This window comes from Sphaeramia orbicularis, unplaced genomic scaffold, assembly GCF_902148855.1.
Source record: "Sphaeramia orbicularis unplaced genomic scaffold, fSphaOr1.1, whole genome shotgun sequence".
In the NCBI taxonomy this organism is placed as follows: domain Eukaryota; kingdom Metazoa; phylum Chordata; class Actinopteri; order Kurtiformes; family Apogonidae; genus Sphaeramia; species Sphaeramia orbicularis.
The window spans coordinates 11,575-35,070 of NW_021941571.1; the positions used below are offsets into that span (position 1 = coordinate 11,575).

Genomic DNA, 23,496 nt, shown 5'->3' on the forward strand with positions numbered 1-23,496 from the left:
CACGCACGTTGATTTGCGTCACCGCTGATTGGCTTTTTGGACTGACCAATGAGGAGAGGGTCTGAGCTCACGGTCACAGACAGCAGGAGCAGGGTTTGTGTGCAGTGCAATGGCTCCGGGCAGCGGACAGTTTCATTTATAAGCAAAAGATAACCAGATATTTTCGTTATGCCCGAGCTACCCAGGGCCCTTCAGAGGTCGCGGGCCCCTGGGCAATTGCCCAGTTGCCCATATGGTTAATCCGGGCTTGCTAAAGAGGAATAAAATATTCATTAAGGTTTTCATAATTCATGCATGAAAGGGTTAAACAGGGTCTGGTCCTGGTCTCTGGGTCCTGGTCCGGGGGTCCTGGTTCGGCTCTGTGGGTCTGGGTCTGTGGGTCCTGGTCCAGGTCCAGGTCTTTCTCTTCCTCTCCTCAGACCAGTCTTTCCGGGTGCTTTTATTTTGAAGGGTCGGTGCTTTTATTTTGACAGGCTCTTCCGTCCTAACTTCACGCGTGTCTCCAAACTCCGTGGACCCGGACCTTCTTGAACCAGGACCTCCTTAAACCAGGACCTCCGTGGACCCGTCATGCTCGGACCCGGTCCGCTGTTCTGAACCCGTCTTCGAACCGTGTCCTCGGCTGTGAGGAGGCACCGGTGGCCGGCGGAGGGGCGACCAGAGGCGGGCAGATCCTCAGCCGGGACTCGGTGTTCGAGTCTTCGGCGGAATGTGGACGCGGATCCTGGGCAGAGCGGTCCGACCGGCGGCGCTGAGGCCGGGCTCCGGACCGGCGGCACCGGCGGGGACCGGGCTGACGGCGGCCGTCCGCCGCATGGGGACCCACGGGCGGAAGGAGCCCCGGGAGCCGCTGAACTCCCCGAAGAGAGCCAAGGAGTTCATCTACCGCCTGCAGCCCGCGGAGAGGAGCTGTCTGCTGGGGGAGCTGCAGGGGTTCGAGTCCAGGGCCAGGGCACAAGGTGAGGGGGGGGCAAAGGTCAAAGGCCAGGGGCAGTTCAGGGACCGGCTGGAGAGTCGGAAAACTGGGCTTCATTAGACGAACAGGTGGATCCAGACCGGACTGGCCTGATCCGGTTCAGGAGTCCAGGAGGTTTATTTGTGGTGCGTTCAGGGTCGGAACAGGTGCTGGAAAACCTGGGATTTCTATGTTGTGTTTTTCAGGTTTGGAAAGTGCTTGAATTTGAGTTTCAGTGCTTGAATGTGCTTTAAACTGTGGTTTATTTATTCATTTCTTTTTCACATTAACTCAGTGGTTTCCAGCCTGTTTTGGCTCCTGACTCCATTTTAACATCACACATTTGTGGGGACCCCAGACATTCAAACGGAGACATTTTTGGCTAAAATTAATTTGTTTTTGATCATGTAATAGTTTGCTATAATATTTTGCAAATAAATGTAATTTTAGACAACATTTATGCTATATAATGTAAATTTTTATTAGTAAGTTTTAATTTTCTATCAATTACTAGAAATTTCAGGCGACCCCATTTGAATTCATTTGGAAACCAATGTTATTGACAGAGGTGAAACATTTATAAAAATAAACTTTTATGTCATTAAGGCAGTTCCAGGTGTTTCCAGGCAAGGTTATTATCGTTAACGAAAACTAACGAAATGACGAAAACTAGAATTGTAAGAACATTTTCGTTAACTGAATAAATAAAAACTATAATTAAAAGAAAAAAAAACGATAACTAACTGAAACTGTATTGTGTTTACAAAACTAACTAAAACAGATAAAAATTATGGATAAAATTCCCTTCGTTTTCACCTTTTGTCAATGTCAGATTGATACAAAATCGATTTATTTCGCTCTAGCAATTTTAGCTGCTGGCCCCATATGATTTAAGGGTCCGTCACTTGTGTTCACTTGTGGTTTCCAGTCGTCTTCTGGTCCCCACTCTACCTGGAAACATGGAGACTAAAGCAGCAGAGTCCTGTCTGGGATTGATTTGAATACGACGACAGAGAAGAAGAGAAAAGAGACAACTGAACTACAACTAAACTACAACTAAACTAAACTAAACTAAAACTCAGCATTCATTCATTCATTTTCTGAACCCGCTTTATCCTCACTAGGGTCACGGGGGTCACTTGGAGCCTATCCCAGCTACATAGGGGCGAACTCAGCATTTAGAAAAAAATTAAAACTAATAAAACTATCAAACCCGCTCGAAAAACAAATTAAAACGAACTGAATTAGAGAAAATAGGTCCAAACTAAATAAAATAAACTATAATGAAAAATCCGAAACTATTAGAACTTTGTTTCCAGGTGTTTTCCAGGTGTTTCCAGGTGTTTCCAGGTGGACTCCAGGTCCAGTTGGATCTGAGTCTGAAGAACACAAAGTAACTTCCCCTTTTTTGGATTAAACTTTGCGTTCTCCTTTAATTTCTAAACTTTTAGCTCTAATGAAACCTAATGTTAGATGTTTATACATAAAACAGTGGACATCACTGTGATAAAAATTGAAAATATTCTGAAAAATGAGTTTTTGTGTTCCTGTAGGTATGGATTTGACCTCAGTGATATGAAGACGCTGTGCAGGAAAAATGTCATGTGACCCTTAAAGGGCTTGAGTTTGTCCTTGAAAACCCTGGGTGTAAATGTGGAGTTCTGAACTTTTTACACAAATGGAAATGTCCCTGATCCCAAGGTCACATTTATTTATTCACCTTCACTAAACCGTAGTTTAGTTCATGAAATGTCTGGAAATTAGAAGACTGATTAGAAGTCTGAAGATTTTTATATTAAAAAACAGAACAGAACATATGTGAATTGTTCTCTGAATTTTTCTGCTCTGGAATTTCTCAAACTGAATAATCAGTCGTTAAAATAGTCATGGGACCCTGAACGCATCATACCTGTGTTCATGGTGGCAGTGTGTAGTTCAGGGGCAGTCATAAACATTTATGGTAAAGAATGTAAAGTACTGAATGGGTTCAAATGCACCTGAACGTCACATGGAAGCTGTTTGTCATTGTCAGCTGACCTCAGATACAGTTGAATATTTGAGTCAAATTCATATTAATATGAATCTAAAAACATCCTGTTCACCAGTAAAACTCCAACACGGACTGTTCCCCTTTTCCTGCCTCAAGTGTGTTAGTGTTTGTTATGAACAAAAATGAACAAAATATGGACAAAAATGAACAAAATACAGGGTTTCAGTCACAGCCGGCTATTTGAACATGTGTTGCCGGCTCCTTTCCGCTCTGGAGCCCAGGTCAGGTCTTTTCTGCCGCCCGGTACAAGATTAGAAACCCCCGCCCGATCATGAAAAAAAATAAATGTGTGTATGGATGGCAGGGCTTTCCTTGTGTCACCAGATGACTGTTACTAGTGCGCCCTGCTGGATCTATGGTATGGGTGCACCATCAGTGTAACACTGATGCTCATTTACTCTACTGTAGTCCACAGGTGTGAAACTCCGGTCCTGGAGGGCCGCTGTCCTGCATGTTTCAGATGTTTCCCTCTTCCAGAACACCTGGTTCAATTAATGACCAGCTCATCATCCAGTTCTGCAGAAGTCTGATAACGATGGAATGGCTTCCAGGTGTGATGGAAGAGGGAAACATCTAAAACATGCAGGATACCGGCCCTCCAGGACCGCAGTCTGACCCCCCTGCTGTAGTCTGACTAACATCCTGTGTGTGACAAGACTGACTGACTTCTAAGCCAATGAGGATGCTCAGTGGACATAGGAGAGAGAGTGAAGGGGCGGGACTATGAGTGAGGAAGAGGAGCGACGAGCACGTGGAAAAACCAGGAGAAGCTGGTGAAGTTTCTGTTCATACATAACTGAGTCCCATTAGAAGCTGTGCAGGTGCCACTGAACTGGTTTTTTGGGCACGAAACCATTGATGAGGACTGGAGAAGCAGAGGGAGGAGCAGGCACCAGGGCCAGGGGGAGGAGGACTGAGCTCCGCCCATTCGAACAAGGAAGGAGGAAGGCTCCTTCACCTCCTCTCTCTCTCTTCCCTCCGCTCTCCCTGAGTATTCTCTGCCATTTGACTTCATCCCAGACAGCACCGGGTTTACCGAACCCTGTAGACCTGAACCCACCGGGTTCACCGAACCCTGTAGACCTGAACTGAACTAGTCATCGTGCTGCTCAGTATTCCCCTTGTCAGATTTAAGATGGCAAAAAATCCACCACTGATCGCTCAGGTTTAAAATAAACTGAACAAATTGTGTGGCAGACTTTTCCAGCTCTGTGGACGTTGGGATATGAATGACAACCAGGGCCAGATTAACACTTCATTGTACCCTGGGCAACAATATTCAAGGGCCCCATCATCACAACCCCAGGATCCCTATAATCTGGCAAAATACAGAATAAATTCCAGGAATATATGTAAACATACCCCATACTTCAATATCTAACTATCATCAATTGCATTTTGATGCACAAATGTGTAAATGCTCGTAGAACTATAAGTGCACCACTACAGCCTCTTGTCAAGGCCACTCACTTGCATATGATGATATGAAAACAAAAACATCCTCATCATCAGTATAATCTAAAATTGATCCATTACATTAGAAAGAGAGGGAAGTGTCCTCCATTTTCACAAAAATAAATAAACCATTTCCAAAGTATCCAGTATTTATTTAAGAACACTTTTTGCCAACACAAATGTATTGAATCGTCAGAAAAAGCCCACAGACAAAACACAAACATAATCTGATAGACTCAGATATGAATTTTAAACAGAAATCCCCTTGTCACCTCAGAATTCAACAAGAGAGTTAAAGTAAGTGCAATGTAAACATCTTGAAATCTGCTTTTTCTCAACAATAAACATATCTCAACATTTTCATGGAGCCACCACAAGGAAAAAATAAATATAATGCAGTATAATCTGCTAAAATAAACATTTTGGTCCCAGTTTAAGTTTTAAACAGAAAACACATCACAATTCAAGGCATGTCAAGGCAAGGGTTAAACATTTTAATACTAAATACTACATATACTAAATACTATAAACCAGTGCGGCTGCTCGTCTTTCAGACAGGGGAAGCTCACTGTCGGCTTAAATTAAAAAAAAAAAAAAAAAAAAAAAAAGAAGAATTAAGAAAATGCTCAGTAACCTTATCGTACCAAGTAGGCGTCTTTTCCAGGGACTGGACCAGTGTCCTCTCAGTATCCATCAGACCTAGGCTGCTTAGATTGCCTTGGCTCAGTGTGTTGTGGGTGTCAGACTTCAGCCTTTTTAAACTACAGATGCTCCTTTCACTCCGACCTAGCCGACAGTTTGATTGATTTAACTATCTACAAAACGATATTAAACTCGAACAAAAAATGATTAAATTATGGAACTGAAACAAGAAAACGTGAAAATTATGTTAAATTGAAACAAGGAAGTACAATGAGTGTGTTTATTTACAGTGCAAAAAAATGAACGAGTAATTTCGTAGTACTTTCTCTCTTGATTTCCCAGCAGAATGTGTGACGGTATTAAACTGAACTGTGTCAGTGAAGGAGTAGATCTGAAAACAGCTGTCACTCAAACGGGATTCAGCCTTTCGACCGATCCTCCAATCAGCACGTGGGATTCTGGCATAGCCCGTTCGAGCTCCGCCCACAGCTCCATTCACCCGCAGAGACACCCGGTGTCCGGGGGCGGGACAACATCGTGGCATTTATCCAATTACCGTCCAGTTTTGACGCAATGAAAAAAACTGTTCCATTCAGTCCCATTGAAGCCCACAGACGGACACAGTCTGTGGACAAATGCACTGAGCAGAGATGGAGGAGAAAACACAGACACGGGAATGGAGGAGAAGGGAACAACATCGAGTCCGTTGATTTGTGATAAAGCTGATTTGAACGAACTCATCTTTGAGATGAACGTGTTCGAACACATTTGTAGTCAATAAAATGTCAACACAACCGAACATATTTAACCATTTAATTTTCATCATTTTAGGGGAAGCCGGGCTTCCACTGCAGTCTATGAGAAATCGCCACTGCTATAAACATCTGGAAAACCGTCAATTTCTCTCAAAGAAATACTTATCTGACCAATACTAAACTTCCCACTTAGCTGCTTCTCCATGTTTGCAATGTTTTGATTCGCGTATGTCGCGTAGTTCTTGACGTCTACATCCCGCTCAGTGCACGCACGTTGATTTGCGTCACCGCTGATTGGCTTTTTGGACTGACCAATGAGGAGAGGGTCTGAGCTCACGGTCACAGACAGCAGGAGCAGGGTTTCTGTGCAGTGCAATGGCTCCGGGCAGCGGACAGTTTCATTTATAAGCAAAAGATAACCAGATATTTTCGTTATGCCCGAGCTACCCAGGGCCCTTCAGAGGTCGCGGGCCCCTGGGCAATTGCCCAGTTGCCCATATGGTTAATCCGGGCTTGATGACAACAGTGTTGAAGTGAACTGTACCTGTTTGGACTGTCTGTCAGGAGAATGTGCTGTTCAGGTTTGGAGCTGGAGCTGCTGTCAGACCACAGGTTCTGTCACTGCTTAAACTGTTTATTCTGTTGTATGATAGAAGCAGTTTACAGGTTATTTGGCTGATTAACAGAAGGTTCTATCATTCTGAGTCATGAGGCCAATATTTGAAGTTTGGCGTTTCAGACCTCCACCAGTGGGAGTTTTGAAGGACAGGTAATAATGTGCAGGTTGACATGTGGACCTGAATGTCCTGTTTAGTGTTCAGGCACCAGGAGCCTCAGCTGAAGTCTGTTTTCTGTTCAACCTATGAAAGCCAATACTTTAATCTGCATTTCTCTGAAAAGTGAATTCCTGGGCTTGAAGCCTAAATAAATTCATTTCAGTGAACTCTCCTGGTCTGCTGGTGTGAGTGCAGGGCTGGGAGCTCACATATGGGTCCACATTCCCACAGTCATCCACCACACTGACCTGTCTGCACACTGATCTCAGCTGGGCTGGGTTTTCACACCTTCCATGTGCTTCATATATGTCTGCAGCTTCAAATACCGAAAGCAAAATATGGATTTTATAAATTATAACAGGTCTTTGTCAGATGGAAACTAATAGTTTCTATGTAAATAAATTTCCCAAAATCCATAATGAATGACGGTGGTTGGAAATAGAATCTGAAATATTCACATTTAAACAGAACAAAGCAGCTTCAGGAAACTTTATGACAAATGTTTACATGGACTGGCACAGATCCAAAGCCAGCTCGTATCCCTTATTAAACCTGTATGTGTGCAGGTGCAGTTCTCTGCACATTTGTCCATTTTCAGTTCCACAGACTTCTGTCGGATCTTCCAGGGCCCATGTGGTGATCGGATCTGCCGGTCTGAATGAATGAGACCATCAGATTTAGACCAGATCCAGGAGCATGTGTGTGTTTATCAAACGACTGTCATTTTAAAGGTGATCTGACCTTCGACAAATATAAAATGTACAAATATATATGAATAATAATATGAATACAAAGAATAATGGAAATGCAGATCAGCAGACGTAGTTTGGAGCAGGTCAGTGTGTTTTTAGTCTGTGCTGTTCTGAGCTCTGCACTCACATACAGGCACACAGCTGGGCTCACATGTACAACTGCTCACAAAATGAGGTCACATGAGGTCACATGAGGACTGGAAACAGTCATTTTGTTTGAATGTGGCATAGGGAGGCTTCACCCCCTGTGTACCCCCCACCAGGGCTTTGCCCCTGGACCCCCCAGACCCCTGCCATCTGGGAAGAGCCTCCTACTCTGAACAAATAACCATCTACTCTGAAAAGGATTGAAACCCCTGATCAGTGTGTTTTTTACTCCAGTAGTGTGTGTTTTTAGTATCAGTGTGTTTTTTACTCCAGTCCATGGTCAGAGTACTTCCTCCTGTGGTTTTCTTCTGGTCCATGGGTGTGATGCGTTCATGTGCGTTGGTGCTTTTCCTTCCTCTTTCCAGTTCATGATAGTATTTGACTGGTTCTGACCCCCTGCAGATTAAACTGGTCTGAATGTGGAACCGGAACTGAAAGGACTGGTCGTGTTTTAGTGGAATTTTTACATTTCACAAATTCATCTCAGGGCCGGACTGGACCCTTTGGTGGGTTGGACTGGACCCTTTGGTGGGTTGGACTGGACCTTTGGTGGGCTGGATTTGGGCCCCAGGACGCATGTTTGACACCTGTGGTTTAGACAGTGATGCCACTTCCTCCTCCTCCTCCTCCTCCCCCTCCTCCTTCTCCTCCTCCTCTGTATAACTTTCTCCTCTCTCTCTTTTTCACTTGAACTCTTCTTCCTGATCAGCTGTCTGTTGTGCGTCTGTGCTTAAAGCTGTGACTTTCTGATCCATTCTCAGATCTGGGATCAGATTCAGTCTTTTCAGTTTATGAACGGGGCTCAGAGCTGCAGTGAACCCCCGTGGTGCGTTCAAAGACCCAGTTTACTTCACTTTCTGAAGTTGAATCTGGACTTGTATCGGTCTCTTCTGAGTCACAGGTGTCGTGGACCAGAACCTGTTCTGGTCCTGGTCCTCCTGTGATGTGACTCCCATGCTGCTTTGTGGATGGAGTTCTGTTGAGCGCTGCACACTGACTGAGATGGAATTTGTTGCCTGGCAACCTGGACTTATTGAGCACTGTCAGAAAGCAGAAGGAAACTGAAACTCAAGCAACGGCACAGCTTCAGCTGTGGAGAAGGTCCTCTGAGGCTGAACCAAGGAGAGGGGGCGGAGCTTCAGCAGAGGTCAAGGTAGTAAAGCTAAAGCAGGAGAAGGGGGCGGAGCTTCAGCAGAGGTCAAGGTAGTAAAGCTAAAGCAGGAGAAGGGGGCGGAGCTTCAGCAGAGGTCAAGGCAGTAAAGCTAAAGCAGGAGAAGGGGGCGGGGCTTCAGCAGAGGTCAAGGCAGTAAAGCTAAAGTTAAACTAACGCTGGTATGTGTTTGTCCTCCGTCTGCAAATACACGCCGGCCTTTAACTCACTGTTGAAACAGGAAACAGGAGTGGGGTCGTCTGAGCTGCACGTGCTCTTCTTTGTCTTCCTCATCCCTGGAGTCCCAACACCGTTTCCGCCAAGCCTTGAACGCACCACTGGGCCTTGAACGCACCATTGGGCCCGTTCCCTCCCCAGCGCTCACATTCGTCCGTTAACCCTTCGACCTGATGCTGTGACTTTTATTCTAGTTCAGACTCATGTTACTGATGGTTTTCTCGTCTTTGCTTCTCAGACTCAGTCGTGTGTTTGTGTTTCATGGTATAGATGGGTTTCATGTGTCGTAAGCATACACTCAGTCTTTCAGGCAGAAGTTACGCCGAGTTCTAACGTGTTAAAGGACGGACCTGCTAAACTGTGTGCCGTTTAGTCCTTCTCTTTCACCAGTATCAGTTCTGCATACAGACCGCTGGGTTCCACTGGGGCCAGCGCTGCTTCTGTTTACAGTTATTACCACTATTAGCCTAGCTTCTCGGTATAGTATAGGGCTGCACCCTGCGCTGACCTTAAGAGCTCTTTGCAGTAACAATGGGTGTTGCAAATGGGATTGTAATGAGCTAACACATTAGGTACTTGTTCATTTAGGGTCTTAGTCATCTTTACTTATTACCCAGGTGAGGTCACTGAGCACATTCTGTTAAAACATGATGATTTTTATTGCTCACTGTTTATGATGTCAAGTGTAATGTTCCACAGAAATATTGCACATTGAATCATTGGAGATTAACCAATTAACCTATCAGTGCATGTGGGGCCAGGAGCCACCACCACTAGTAGCCAGCTACCAGGCTAGGCCAGGAGCCAAGCTAACACAGGAGACATGGCAACTAAAAGGCTTGCAGAAGACATGGACGAAGTGAAGAAGTCTTTGAACTTTATGTCTGAGGAGCTAAGCAAGGTGGCAAAACAACAGACGTTCCTACTGGATTTAATTGAGGAAATGCGGAAACTGAAGGCGGTGATCAGGGAAAAAGACAAAATAGACGAACTGGAAAGAAGAGTTGAAGATCTGGAGCAGAGCATAAGGATGGATGATCTAATGATAACAGGACTAAAGACAAACCATCGCACTTCTGCAAGCATCACAGCAGGTGACAAGGACGGTGAGGATGCATCAAACACTGAATTACACTGTCTGGAGGAACAAGTTATTAAGTTTTTAAACAGCAAAGACATTCCTTTACACCGTAAAGATATAGCTGTTTGTCACACCTTACCCCAAAAACAGAGCAAGAGGCCAAACATTATTATTCATTTGGTGAGTAGAAAACAGATGATTGAAGTGCTCAAGCATGCAAAAAAACTTAAGGGTACAGGGGTGTACATAAACGAAAATTTAACAAAGAGAAATGCTGCAATTGCAAGACAAGCAAGAATCTTGAAAAAGGAAAAAAAAATCCAAGACACGTGGGTAAGAAACTGTAAGGTAATGATAAGACTGAATGGTACTCCTGAACGGGCCAAAGTTATTGTTATTAGAGACATAACTGAGCTTGATCAATACAATGAAGATGAAGAACAAAGTACAGAGGTGGACCAGTGGAGATATGTCTATCTGATTTGTTGTGATGGAGCTATGAGGTCAGTTAGTGTTGGGGACTGAAATATGAGATGTGTGAATACACTGAATTTAAGTCTTTTGACTTTCAAGATCACAAACCCTATGTTTTAGAGAATGACACTGACCCAGAGACCCACTTCTACCACAGCATTAAAACAACATGTGAATATTATTCAGAAGACAAGTAGAAGTCTAAACTGAAGGGTTTTTCAGTGATTCACTTTAATAGCAGGAGTCTCTATAGTAATTTTGATAAAATTAAAGATTATTTGCAACAATTTCAGCATAAATTTAGTGTAATAGCAATTTCAGAGACTTGGCTGAGTGATGAGAAAGGGTTACATGATGAGTTAGAAGGATATGAGATGTTTTGGCAAAACAGAGCCAATAAAAGAGGAGGGGGCGTGGCCCTATTTGTATTAAATGATTTGAAATGTCAGATAAATGGTGATTTGACAACTGCTATAGACAATCTGATGGAATGTGTAACGGTTGAAATTAAGATGGAAAAACACAAAAACATATTTCTTAGTTGTATTTACAGGACACCAGGGTCATGCATAAGAAATTCAATAAGGAGATTACTGATTTATATGAAAAATATTGTGATAAGGTGATTTGGTTTGTGGTGACTTTAACATTGATCTACTGAAATGGAATGAACATGCAAAAACAGCAGAATTTGTAAATACTATGTTAGTTTGAGTTTTCATCCTGTAATTACAAAACCAAGTAGAATCACATTGGAAAGCGCAACATTGATTGATAATATTTTTACAAATATTATTGATGGTGAAATAAGGAGTGGTCTATTTCTGACTGACATAAGTGATCATTTACCAGTTTTTTGCAGAACTGGAAATGAACAACAATTATCTTTACCAACTATAAGCAAAAACCTTGTCTGGTTAGAACAAAGTCACCAGAAGCAATTATGGCCTTAAACGAGGAATTATAAATTATGACTGGCATGACGTTTATGTAGATGATGTTAATGAATCATATGCTTTCTTAGACAGATTCCTGACATTGTACAACAGACACTGTCCTGTGAAAGAATATAGACAAGATTTTAAAAAGAATAAGAAACCATGGTTAACTAAGGGATTGGAAAGGGCTTGTAAGAAGAAAAACAGGCTTTATAGAATTCTGAAGCACAGAACGAAAGAAAAAGAGAATAAATATAAAAGATACAAAAATAGATTGACAGCAATCATAAGAACACATAAAAAAGCCTATTATGATCAGTTGTTGAAATACACAAAAATGATATTAAAGGCACTTGGAGAGTGTTAAATATGATTAAAAAAGTAATAAAAAGGATTTTTCTACATGTTGTTAAAACTGGTGACACTGTGGTGGAAAATAGAGGACATCATGAACATATTTAATGACTTTTTTGTTAATATCGGTCCAAATTTGGCAAAAGATATTACCAGTGGGAAAAGGATGATAAAACTTGATTTTGCTATTGAAAACAATAATTCAATGTTTCTTGGTGGAGTTTGTGAAAGTGAAGTGTTGGAAGTGGTCAGGAAGTTTAAAAATAAAAAATCTACTGATAGAAATTCCATTGATATGTCACTCATAAAACAAGTGATAAACAGATCCTTCAACCATTCACTCATGTATGTAACAAATCATTTCAAACAGGCACTTTTCCAGAAAATATGAAAATAGCTAAAGTGATTCCAGTTTATAAAAATGGTGATAAGCACATGGTGTCAAATTATAGACCGGTGTCACTGTTACCACAGTTTTCTAAAATTCTTGAGAAAACTGTTTGTAAAGAGGTTAGATGACTATAGAAATATAGGATATTAAATGATCACCAGTACGGATTTAGGAAAAACGATCAACATCTTTAGCAGTAATGGAATTTGCAGAAACTATAGCAACAGCGGTGGATCAGAAACAACATACTGTTGGTGTTTTTATTGATTTAAGGAAAGCATTTGATACAATTGATCACTCAATATTGCTCCGGAAATGTGAAATGTATGGTATAAGAGGTGTGGCACAAAACTGGTTAAAAAGTTATTAAAATAGGTCTCAGTACGTATCAATTGGAAATACAAATTCACAACTTAGAAAAGTAACATGTGGGGTCCCACAAGGTTCAGTTCTGGGACCCAAGTTATTTATACTTTATCTAAATGATATTTTTATGGCATCTAGTGAGTTAAAATTTACAATATTTGCAGATGATATTTGCTTTATTCGGGAGCAAATATGAAACAAATATTAGAAACTGTGGAAAAGGAATTGATCAAGTTAAAAAAATGGTTTGACGTAAATAAGTTATCACTTAATGAAGATAAAACAAAATTATGGTTTTTGGTGGTGCTAGGGGAATGATATAAAACTGAAAATTAATGAAATTGAAATTGAAAGGGTGTATGAAACAAAATTTTTGGGAGTGATTATTGACCATAAACTCTGTTGGAAACCACAAATAGAATATATCAAACGCAAAATGTCCAAGGCTGTTGCGATTCTTTATAAAACTCGGACTTGTTAACAAAAATGTTTGCATATGTTGTACTGTTCACTTGTAATGCCATATATGTCAGACTGTGTGGAAATATGGGGCAATGTGTATAAAACTAATTTAGACCCGATAATTAAACTCCAAAAAAAAGCTATTAGAGTCATAAACAAAGCTGGTTATCTCCAATCAAGTAATCCACTTTTTGTAGAATCTGGTTTACAAAATTTTTGATATTGTATATTTAAAAACAATGGAATTTATGTTTCGCGTTAAAAGTAAAAACCTTCCTTTTTGTATTCAGAAAATTTTTAAGTTAAGAGAAGGACATTATAATTTAAGAGGGATGTTTGTGTTTGAAAAGTGTAAAGTAAGAACAAACGTTAAATATCACAGTGTTTCAGTTACTGGTGTCAACTATGGAACGAACTGAAGGATGAAGTGAAACTGTGTAGCTCACTGTCGAGTTTCAAAAAGAATTTAATTTGTCAAATTCTGAAGGGCTATGAAAGTAATCTGATTACAAAATGACTTATAACACTGAATGTAGTATAATTTGTGTTAAGTATTTATCTGCTGACACTTCAGGTGTGGACTCAGGTAAGGATGTGAACAGGAGAAGCAGAAATAAGCCTCCGGCTTCAGCTTGTCCTTTTCAGTTACAAAATGTGTTAATTTTATGTTTGTTTGTTTTTTAATATGTATGGTTGTTTGTTGTTTTTTTTTAATATGTATGTGTTTGTATTTTGTATTTAACTGAAATAAACATTCATTCATTCATTCATTCATTCATCATAGTTAGCCTAGCTTCTCGGTATAGTTAGCCTAGTTTCTCAGTACAGTTAGCCTAGCTTCTCAGTATAGTTAGCCTGCGTGCCTGTAGCCTTAGCGGTGTGTAAAAACAGAACAGTCCTCATGTGGTCCGGTGCTGCAGACCCTTTAAACCTCCAGGAGGACTTCCCCTGGACCATCACCTACAGACACAGTGCTTGTGGATCTACCTGCTCCCTTTGAGTTTCCTCAGCTGGGTGAGGCAGATGGAAGTGGGCGGAGCTACAGCGGGCGACACCGCAGAGTTCATCTGGAGCCAGTGACAGCCCCCCCCCGTCTGTGCCGGTCTGCTTTAACTATGGGACAGCCTTCCACATGAGGTCCAGTCACATGATGAAGATGGGAGGGGCTTCTGGACACAGACAGTTCACGTTGACAGTGAACATCTGGGCGCGTTCACCAGTTCAGAGCCTGCAGGTGTACGGCTGGAGCTGGGAACACTGGTTTGACCTCCCAGTGTCGCACACATCGCTGTCGTTAGTGAACATGTGAACTCATGTATTCACACCACGTCTTCATCAAACTGAATCACATCCAAATGTTTCAGTTTCAGTCAGATGGAAAACAGCTGATGGTTTATTCATGGTTTCATTCAGAATATTTTCAGTTTTTCATCCTAAATCAGATCCAACTCACTGTTTTAAAGGTTTATTTCATAGAATACAGACAATAATGAACGTTTAGTTTAAAAGTGTACGTTCAGCAGAAACAGAACACAACACTCATGTTTGTCCTCCCCTCCTCCTCCTCCTCCTCCTCCTCCTCCTCCTCCTCCTCCTCCTCCTCCTCTTCTCCTCCTCAGACACCCTGGACCCTTCTCCTCCGACCACCGCCCAGATCCGCTACAGTGAGTCTCCTGTTGTTGTTGTTGTCGTGATTAAATCTGTGTTTGTCGGATGGAACCAGTTTGTTGACAGATGTTCTGCACACACTGATCTGTCCATCAAACACCAGAGAACAGATGGAACCGACTGCACACTGATGTGCATCACATCCAGAAATCAAACTGACCCACACTTTAAATCAAACTGACCCACACTTTAAATCAAACTGACCCACACTTTAAATCAAACTGACCCACACTTTAAATCAAACTGACCCACACTTTATTAGAAAGGATTCAGTCTGTTCATATGTGAAACAGATGAATGTGAAACTAAAAACCCAAACCATGTTTATCTGAGGTTTTCTAAGTTTAAACTGGAACACATCTGCAGTTTTACTCATTTAGATGATTACTTTACACATTTTAAAAATTATTTTATTAATTTCCTTGATGATTCTCTTCATTTTATTTATATTATTAATTTTTGTTCCTTTTGTTTTTTTTTCCTCATTTTGTTCCTTAATTTGTCAAGTTTTTGAATCATTTCATTAATTTCTGCTAATTTTAATGATTATTTTCATCTTTTTTTATTATTTTATTCATTTCTTTGATGATTCTCTTCATTTTTTTATACTTCATTAATTTTTCTTCCTTTTGTGTTTTATTCTCCTCATTTTGTTCATTAATTTGTCAAGTTTTTGCTCATTTTCTTAGTTTTTTTCTAATTTTAATAATTATTTCCCAAAATTTATAATTATTTTATTAACTTTCTTGATTATTCTGTTCATTTTGTTGATTATTCATCTATGGTAAATTTAATGACCATTTTTACTATTTTTTTTTAATTTTTTTTTTTTTACCTTTCTGATTGTTCAGTTTTGCTCATTTTAATGATATATTTTCCCTGTTTTTTTATTATTTTTATTCATTTTCTTGATGATTTCTCTCATTTTAATTATTATTTTTATTCATTATGTTCCTTTTGTTCATTATTTTCCCCATGTTTAAATTATTTCAGAATTTTTTTTGATTATTCATTTTTGTTAATCATTCATTCATTTTTTGCTCATTTTAATGATTATTTTCTCCTTTTTTTTATTATTTTATTAATTTCTGATGATTCTCTTCATTTTTGCTTATTAATTTTATTCATTTTTGTTCCTTTTTGTTCATTATTTCCCCATTTTTAAATTAATTCATGAACTTTTTTAATTATTTCATTCATTTTGATGCTTCTTCCTTTATTCTTCCTAAATCCATTCATTTACTTCTTTGTCTTTCCAGTTTTATTCCACAACGCCGTCCCCTTCAGTGGCTTCGGTTTCCCTTGACAACGCCATCATGATCGCAGCTGTGAGTCCGCCGTCCCGTCGTCCGTCTCCGTCCCGTCGTCCGTCTTCCTGTTCTCTGTGGGTTCTCAGGGTTCTCATGGTTGTTCTGGTTCTTTTTTCTCCAGGGAACGCAGATCGAACTGTCCATCGGAGTCACTCTGGGAATCTCCACCATGGCCTGTAAGGTCAGAGGTCAACAGGTGACCTTTGGTTCTATTCTTATTCTCTGTAAAAACCGAACTTCTGTTTGGAGGACGAACGTGTGTTTGTCGTTCAACACGAATCAAATACGACAAAATATGAAAATGAATTTATATAATGAAAATAGAAGAAGAGTTTATTAATGTTCAGAATCAAAAACAGGACGGATGATGATGGGGATGGATGGATGAGTGTATGGACAGTATAAAAGCAGTAGACGAGTGCACACACACTGGTTCTGGTTCTGGTTTGTAGCACCAGACGACATAACGTCAACGAATGAATGAATTGACGTGAATGAATGAAACGGCAAATCCGATGAAACCAACAAGCAGGAAGGAGTTTGACAGAAAGAGGAAAAACGGACACGAAGAGGACAAGAAAATAACAAAAGATAAAGAGAAACATCAAAGAAATGAGGAAAATAAGTTAAAAATGAAGAAGAAACTAAACAAAAAAATGAGGGAAATAATGAAGAAAATGATCAATTAAAATGAATAAAATAATTAAGGAAATGAAGTAATAAAATAAAATGAACAAAATGAAGAAAATCATCAAAGAAATGAGGAACATTTAAGAAATGAGTAAAAAAAAGAAAATAATGGAGAAAATGAACAAGTAAAATGAATAAAATAATTATATAATGAAGTACATAAAATGAACAAATGAATAAAAAACATAAATGTATAAACACTTTTACCATATTACATTTAAAACATCAGATAAACTGGACTTTGGTTTTAAATGAATCTGATTAAAGTCTGATTTCATAGCATTATGTTTATTTCATCATTTTAGTTCATTTTGTTGATTAATTGATTTATTTTGTGTGATTATTTTATTTATTTTACTGTTTATTTTCTACATTTTATTGTTTATTTTTCTTCATTTTGGTTCATTTTGTTTTTTTTTGTATTTTTACATTTTATGTTATTTTGCTGAGATTTTTCTTCATTTTGTTGTTTATTTTCTTCATTTTGTGGATTATTTTCCCTGTTTTTCTATCATTTCCTTGGTTTCTCCTCCTTTTCCTGCCTGTGGATGAAGGTATGTCGGTTTTCAGTTGGTCGGTCTGAACTTCCTTGACTTTCACAGACCTTTTCTTCTTCTTTGTGTCTTCTCAGCTGCTGCTCTTGAAACTGGTGTCGGATTTAGCCGGACTTGGGTAAGAAGACACTGATGATGTTAATGATAAAACTGCATGAGCTTATCGGACCAGATCACACCCGATCAAACCCACCGACTGGGATCGATCAGTTTTACAACCAAAACACGACAAATATCCACCGTTTTTATCGACTCTGACGGAAAAGTCGCTTCATTTTTAGTCCGATGTATTTACGTTTCGAACCTCGGACGCTGTTTTCATCCAAACTGTAAACCTGATCAGTTTGTGATCAGCAGAGTTATTCTTATTGATCAGGAGTCTATGTTTGATTGTATCGATAATGGGTTGCATATTTTATTTTTTCTTCATTTTGTTCAGTTTGTGGCTCATTTTCTTCATCTTATTATTTTGTTGAGTAATTAATTTTGTTAATTTTGTTGCTAATTTTATTCTTTTTTTTTTTTTTTGGTTGACATTTTAGGTGTTTTTTTTCAAACTAAACCATTATTATTATTATTTTTTGCCCATTTCAAGGTTTTTTAGTATGTAGTAACTGTTTCTAATGGTTTTGGTTCATTTTATTTATTGTTTAACGTAACCCCAGTGTGTCCGTCCACTGTCATTCATGGTTTTACTGCTGAATCACTGTTGTAGAAGATGACGGTGTTTCCACGGTAACCACAGATCCTCTGAGTGTAAACGTGTGGTGGTCGTCGTTATTGTGTATTTTTGTTGGTAGTCTGGCCGGTTACGTGGAGGTGTTGGCGTCCAAACTGGGGATGCAGGTTCCAGATCTGACGCCCAAACAGGTGGACATGTGGCAGACCAGAGTCTCCGCCCACATGGTGAGGAACTGCAAGCTCCGCCCACCACCGCTGTCACTCACTGAGGTCCAATGGAGGCACACTTTCCTTTAGTTAATAGGGTTATGGTTAAAGATCCGAGTCCAGACCTGTGGAGAACCGCCCCCTTTAATGGTGAAACAGGTGGAGGTGGTGGAGGCGTGGCCTAACAGGGTCCGAATAACTCCAACGGTGGTAATGAAGAAGAATTATAGAATCTACAGACGGAACAGTGTACAAGGACGTCACCATGGAAACGAGTGGGGTGGAGTTAGAGAAGAGTGAGGGATGAAACTCCACCCACTACCACTCACAGTGGTGTAGTAAACCAATCAGTCAATTTATGTCTATAACGCCAAATCATAACAAAAGTTCTCTGATGACACTTTACATATGGAGTTGGTCCAAACCAGACTGACGCCAATTTACAGAAACCAACAGAATCCTCCAGAACCACGCCCACATTCGCTAACACTGTCATAATAAACTCCACCCACATCCCACTGTCGGTGTCATAATAAACCACACCCATAATCGGTGATAGCATCATAGTAAACCCACCCACAACTGCTAACAGTGTCATAATAAACCCCGCCCACCTCCTCTGAAAATGCGGTTCTTTTCATTCACACTCCACTCTGTTTTCTGTCGTTTCTTTTCTTTGATTGTTTGTCGTTCCGTTCTAAATCTTTCGTCCAAACAGGCTGACGGTCGGAACTCTTTAAGTTTTTTTGTTGTTGTAAAGTGGGTGTGGTTTTGTTTTCACAGGGTAAAGCCATCGGCGTGTCCATCGGCTGCATCCTGGGAATGTTCCCGCTGTTTTTTCCTGAGCAGCGACGACGACGACAAAGACGAGAAGGAAGAACGAAGCAGCAGCGAAACTACGACACAGTCCTAACGAAGCACGGACGAACACCAAGACCCACCCCCTTCAAGACCTGGACTCACCAAAGACCCACCCCCTTCAAGACCTGGACTCACCAAAGACCCACCCCCTTCAAGACCTGGACTCACCAAAGACCCACCCCTTCAAGACCCGGACCCACCAAACTCAGACCTCTTTAGTTGGACCCAGAACACTACTGGGGGAAAACCTGGTCAAACTGAGCCGAACCAACCCAGAGTAGACGGACTTCCAGGATCCGCCGTCTGCCCCCCTCAGCTTTAGGTCTGAGGTGTCGAACACTGCGACCTGTGGGTCAGAACTGGCCCAGCACAAGGTCCACCTCTGGACCATGGGACAGTTCAGTTTAGTCCTGGTTCCACGTTCAGACCAGTACGACAGAAAAACCTCTGAAGAATTCAGCTGGAAAGTTTGTTCTTGGTTGAATGTGAAAAAGATACAATTACATTAAAAAAATCTATTTCTAAACTATCCTTTCACAATAAAATGTGAATAACTTGAACAATATGACACTAGGACTCATCTGGTTTGGTTTGGAACCCCAACACTAACAGAACCACAGAACTGGACTGGTTTAGGAGGACATAGGTACCATCCCCCTCCTCCTTCAGAAGACAAGGAAGGAGACCTGGACCTGGTCCTGGTGGACTAGGAAGGAGACCTGGACCTGGTACAGTGGGACCTGGTCCTGGTGGACTAGGAAGGATCCATTCTAATATAAACTCTTCTGTATCTAATTAAGTCGGTAGCTAACGTGCTAACCGTTTTTCCGTCTCTATTATTTCTCCCTATAAACACTACTGTTCGTATAAATGCTGTTCGTATAAATGCTGTTCGTATAAATGCTGTCGGTCTGCTTTGCCTGAACACACAGTTAAACACATCTGTTGTTTTGCTTCAGGACGTTTTTCCAACATCGATGACTCGTCAACATGTGTGAGTTAGTGTCTGAGTGAACCAGGATGAGAACAGCTGTTCAGTATCAGTGCGCAGTAACACACCACATGTCACCGCCGCTAACGGCGTTCCAATGTTTCAGATAGTAATTAATTAGATTACCTGTTACTGGAAAACAATAACGGCGTTAGTAACTCCGTTATTTTTAATGCCGTTATTCCCAACACTGCCTGTCAGTACGATAAATATTATATCCAACTACGTTCATGTCTTCATTTGTAATAGATTTATTCAACCACGTTTCAGAAATGATGAGAATATCTGCATCTGCTGATTTGACCCAAAGCCTGACCACGCCCACCTTGGATAAAAAACTGCACCAAGGTTCGAATAGTTTTGGATTTTTCATTCTAGTTTAGTTTGATTTAGTTTGGACTTTTTTTTTCTCTAATTCAGTTTGTTTTAATTAGTTTTTTGAGCAAGTTTGATAGTTTTTATTAGTTTTCTTTTTTTTTTCTAAATGCTTAGTTTTAGTTTTAGTTTAGTTGTAGTTCAGTGGTCTCTTTTCTCTTCTTCTCTGTGCTCCTATTCAAATCAATCCCAGACAGGACTCTGCTGCTTTAGTCTCCATGTTTCCAGGTAGAGTGGGGACCAGAAGACGACTGGAAACCACAAGTGAACACAAGTGACGGAGCATTAAATATCAAATTGCTTGAGTGAAATAAATCGCTTTCATATCAATCGGACATTGACAAAGATGAACCCAAAGGGAATTTTATCCTTAATTTTTATCCGTTTTAGTTTTGTAAACACACAATACAGTTTCAGTTTGTTATGTTTTTTTTTTTCTTTTAATTTTAGTTTTTATTTCATTTAACGAAAATGTTTTTACAATTCTAGTTTTGGTCACTTTGTTAGTTTTACTTAACGATAATAACCTTGTTCTCAGGTTCCAAACAGCCAGTAGACATAATGAAGTTGTGTGAAATGCCATCATTCACCGCTTTCAGCACTCAGCAGCAACAACAGAGATGGATGTGAATAAACAGAGCAGACCTCAGAGTGGGGAAGGACAGACTAGGGATGTAATGATAGGAAAATTTCATATCGTCGTTAATATTATTGCGTTATTGTTGAAATTGTGCTCAAAATGTTCAAAAAGTACTTAAACACACACTGAAATAATTTAACCAAGTTATATTTAAAAATAAATATAATAATAGTTCCAATGTCCCTTCTGCTGCAGAAACATTCAAATATTAACAGATCTTTACATAGGATTTTCTCCGGAAAAGTGCGGTAATCAAACACAGTTATCATGAGAATTAGAATTTAAAGGCTAATACTAACCGTCTGTGATTTTACCGCTGTTCATGGTTCTACTGGTAATGGTTCCATCCCTAGTCCAGACGTAGCAGGTTCAGGCTCCAGGGTGAATGAGAAGAACATGAAACAGCACAATGTTGGAAGAAACGTGTGTTTGTTCATTTGTTCCTGTTATTCACATTCTCATCATGTCCCTTTACTTTTTTTTTTTTTTTCTCACTTAAACAAATCCAAACATTAGTATTTGTCATATTTATGGGTCATTGTGTTCTAATTGCTCTGGTTCTGACCCGGTTCAGATGGTTCTGGTCTAAATGTGGAACCTGGACTCAAATGTCTGTTTTTAGTCTCTGCATGAAGAACCTCCACAGTCTGATGAGTGTTTCCTCCTCAGATGGTTTTGTCTGTAGGACTGTGCATGGATGAGGCGTTCAGGGACACATGGAAACTGGAGTTCTGACGCTGCTGTTCGTTTGTTCGTTTGTTTGTTTGTTCCTCCTCTCATACTTGACTTCCATCCAAACTTCTAATGAGTCTTGAGCTCCAGATGGTTTGGATTTCAGAGGGTTTCCCCGTCCAACTGGACCGCATCGCTGTTTTTTTTTTTTTTTGTTTGTTTTTTTGAGGCGTTGATGCTTTAATGTTTGTGTTTATTTGTGGATAATCCTCCTGAACGTTCGCCAGAATCCACAAATAGAACTGTCATTGAAGTGTGAGAGCAGAAGGTGAGGAAACACTGGAGCTGCGTCTGCTTTTAATGAAGGTTTGGACTCAGACGCTCCAGGAAGAGTTTGGATCTGCGTTAGAAGAAGAAGAGGAAGCAGCGAAACGACACAATGTGGAGAATGAAGACTACATGCATTAATAATAGATGGTGTGTGTGTGTGTGTGTGTGTGTGTGTGTGTGTGTGTGTTTAAGGTCAGGTTTGTGCTGGTGTTTGAACTGGATTCTTTCAGTGTTTTTGATCCAATAAAGTGTGTTTGGTGTTGAGCTGTGCTGCCCCCGTGTGGACACTGTGAGTACTGACTGCATCTGCAGCAGACAGCCTCAGCTCTGTTCAGAGGAAAACAAACTACAGTTGAACACAGGTTTACATCAGAACAGAAGAGAGTGAAGCACAAAAACCACAGGTGAAGTTCTCAGCAGGTGGAGTATTCAACTGACATGGCCTTAGGGACTGTCAACAAATGAACACTGACCTTAGGGACTGTCAACAAATGAACACTGACCTTAGGGACTGTCAACAAATGAACACTGACCTTAGGGACTGTCAACAAATGAACACTGACCTTAGGGACTGTCAACAAATGAACACTGACCTTAGGGACTGTCAATAAATGAACACTGGACAAAACTGGACTCATTTAAATGACACAGAACCAGTAAACTGTCAAAGCTGAATGGTAGTTTTACAATATTTACATAACTGTCCAGTTTATATTGATATTTTTTATGAATATTATTATTATTATTTTTATTTTTTTTTACAAAAATGTAAATTTTTCTTCAATAACTTCTCAGTCACATGACTCAGTGACTCCAAACCGATCTTTGAAGTTGCTCTTTAGTGTATTTTTGCATATCTTTAGTATACTTTAGTATATTTTTACTCATTTTTAGTATACTTTAGTGTATTTTTGCATGTTTTTATATATTTTAGTGTATTTTTGCATATGTTTTGAATACTTTACTGTATTTTTGCTTATTTTTAGTATACTTTAGTATGTTTTTAATGTGTTTTTGCCTATTTTTAGTATACTTTAGTATGTTTTTAGTGTATTTGTGCATATGTTTTGTATACTTTACTGTATTTTTTTGATATTTTTAGTATACTTTAGTATATTTTGTGTATTTTTTGCATATTTTTAGTATACTTCACTATATTTTTAGTGTATTTTTGCCTATTTTTAGGATACTTCAGTATGTTTTTAGTGTATTTGTGCATATGTTTTGAATACTTTACTGTATTTTTGCTTATTTTTAGTATACTTTAGTATGTTTTTAATGTGTTTTTGCCTATTTTTAGTATACTTTAGTATGTTTTTAGTGTATTTGTGCATATGTTTTGTATACTTTACTGTATTTTTTGGATATTTTTAGTATACTTTAGTATATTTTGTGTATTTTTGCCTATTTTTAGTATACTTCAGTATGTTTTTAGTGTATTTATGCATATGTTTTGAATACTTTACTGTATTTTTGCTTATTTTTAGTATATTTAGTATATCTGTAGTGTATTTTTGTCTATGTTTTGCATA

The 23,496-nt window shown here is 39.7% G+C and overlaps 1 pseudogene; it reads left to right on the top strand.

Annotated features, from left to right (window-relative positions):
* Positions 1-579: 579 nt before the first annotated feature.
* On the top strand, positions 580-19,008 carry LOC115416173 (transmembrane protein 65-like; annotated as a pseudogene).
* The last annotated feature ends 4,488 nt before the right edge of the window (positions 19,009-23,496 follow it).